The sequence below is a fragment of the Mustela putorius genome, unplaced genomic scaffold (assembly GCF_011764305.1).
Source record: "Mustela putorius furo isolate JIRA1106 unplaced genomic scaffold, ASM1176430v1.1 tig00000508_pilon_pilon_pilon, whole genome shotgun sequence".
Taxonomy (NCBI): Eukaryota; Metazoa; Chordata; class Mammalia; order Carnivora; family Mustelidae; genus Mustela; species Mustela putorius.
Window position 1 is genome coordinate 19264998 of NW_025421402.1, and position 2896 is coordinate 19267893.

Genomic DNA, 2896 nt, shown 5'->3' on the forward strand with positions numbered 1-2896 from the left:
AGGGCTTCTCTCATTTGATATTAGAACGTCTACTGGCATTTATTTTTCTTTACTCTTTTCTAGTAGCCTAGCAAGAGGGCGTCCTTCCAGAGTTAGGAGTGGGCTCCGTAAACATTACCTCCCCTGGTGGGTGGGGGCGGGGTGGGCATCATGCACGACACAGAGGGTCCACTGAGACAGGATGGCCAGTGACCTTGAGGAGACTGTCAAAGGACACTTTGAAGTCAGCCATTGAAATAGAGAAGCAGATTCTTTCCTTTTAAGTTTCTGAAGAGAGCAGCTCCTGGCCGGCTTAGAAGAGCATGTGACTCTTGATATCGGGGTTGCGAGTTCAAGTCCCACGCTGGGTGTCGAGATAACATAAATGAATAAATAAAAACTAAATTTCTGAAGAGAAATTACAGAAGGAGATAAACACAAAGACTGAGTGCCCAGGAGCTATCTTTCTGTGGAGAACGTGGAGAATACGAAGCTCAAGTCCTCTGTCTTGCTGAGGTGTATCGCTCTCTGCTCTGTTACCGGGGCACACATCACCATCTATCAACGTTTGTCTGTGAGAAGCTAGATTTCTTCTGTTTCACCTGTGAGAAGCTAGATTTACCCAAGCCCCTTCTCTCTCCAGCTTATTCCTGGAAGAGGGGTCACCGATGTACTAGGACAGTGGAAGTAACCTTGACCCCTGTGCTCAGAACACAGTTCTTGGCTTTCACAGGACAGGGGCACCGAAAGGGGGACCTGGGGTCGGATGAGAGAATAGAAGAGATTTTATATATCACTCTTATGTATTATATATATATATATATATATATATATATATATATATCACGTAATATATATATATATTCTATACATTCACAACACAGCACATAGTTAACACATGTTAACTATAGTCAACATGCTGTTCATTATGTCCCTAGAAACTTTTTCTCTTACAACTGGAAGTTTGGGTCTTCTCACCACCTTTATTGATTTTGCTCCCCCCCAACTTGCTGCCCCTGGTCAACTCGTCTCTTCTCTGTATCTATGGGTTGTTTGTACTCTTGTTTTTGTTCTAGATTCCGCTTATAAATGAGATCATACGGTATTTATCTTTCTCTGACTTATGTCGCTTAGCATAATGCCGTCAAGATCTATCCATTTTATCTTGAATGGCAGGATTTTTTTCTTAAATAAAGCTGAATAATATTCCATTGTAGGTAGACACCACATTTTCTTCATCTGTTCATCTGTCCAGTGGACGCCGAGGTTGTCTCCATGTCTTGGCTGTTGGATATAATGCTTCAGTGAACAAGGGGTGCATAAATCTTTTTAAGTGAGTGTTTTTCTGGATAAATATCCAAAAGTGGAATTGCTGAATCCTATGGCAGTTCTGTTTTTAATTTTTTTATTTTAAAGATTTTATTTATTTATTTGACAGAGAGATAGTACAAGCAGGCAGAGCAACAGAGGGAGAGGGAGAAGCAGGCTCTCTGCTGAGCAGGGAGCCCAATGCGGGGCTCGATGCTAGGACCCTCGGATTATGACCTGAGCCGAAGGCAGATGCTTACCTGACTGAGCCACCCAGGTGCCCCTGTCTTTAAATTTTTGAGGAACCTCCATACTGTTTTCCATAGTGGCTGCAGCAATTTACATTCCCACCGACAGTGTACAAGGGATCCCTTTTCTCCACATCCTCCCCAACACTATGCACAGTCTTTTGTGGTTCCAAACAAATTTTGGGAGTCTTTTTCTTACCTTTTAAAATTTTTTTTTATTTTTAAAGATTTTATTTTTAAGTGATCTCCACACCCAACATGGGCTTGAACTCACAGCTCCAAGATCAAGAGTCACACGCTCCACCAACTAAGCCAGCCGGATAACCCAAGATTGTTTTTTTTCCTATTTCTTTGAAAAATGCCATTGGAGTTTTGATAGAAATTGCATTGACTCTGTAGCTTTCTTTGTGTTCTGTGGCTATTTTAACAATATTAATTCTTCCAATCCATGAGCATGGAACAATTTTGCATTTATTTCTGTGTTCTTTAATTCCTTTGATTAGGGGTGCCTGGGTGGCTCAGTGGGTTAAGCCTCTGCCTTGGGCTCAGGTCATGGTCCTGGGGTCCTGGGATCGAGCCCCTTGTCGGGCTCTCTGCTCAGCAGGGAGCCTGCTTCTCCCTCTCCCTCTGCCTGCCTCTCTGCCTTCTCTATCAAATAAATAAATAAAATATTTTTAAAAATTCCTTTGATTAATATCTTCTAATTTTCAGTGTACAGATCCATCATCTCCTTGGTTGAATTTATTCCCAGATACTTTATTCTTTTATATATATATGGGATTATTTTTCTTAATATCTCCTTCTGATGGTTTGTTGTTCTGTATAGAAATGCAACTCATTTTTGTATATTTTTTTTACTGACTTCAGTTATTCTAATAGTTTTTGGTGGTATCTTTTGGGTTTTCCAAATATATGATCATGTTATCTGCAACACAGAGATTTGCTTCTTCCTTTCTGATTTGGATGCCTTTTATTTTTTTCTTTCCTAATTGCTCTGCTAGGGCTTCCAGCACCCTGTCGAGTAAAGTGAGAGGGTGGACATCCTCATCTTGCTCCTGATCTTAGATGAGCAGTAGTCTCAAAAGAAGTCTTCCTTACATTTTAACAAGTGTCAGACTAATTTTTTAAGTCTGGCCCATGAAACCGGAGCCCAAGACTCTTAAACCACCCTGATCCTGATGGTTGACCCTGTTGTTTAAAACATGACCCGATTGAAAGAGACACGTGACTGAGGTCAGTGCCTGCCGCTTTGGTGGACGGTCCCTTCAAAGCCCTGAAGAAGCCAAGGGACTTCGGGCCAGGACCCGCCTCCCAAACCCCGAGTGCGGGGAAGCGGCCGGGCGCGCCCTGTGCCCCAGACC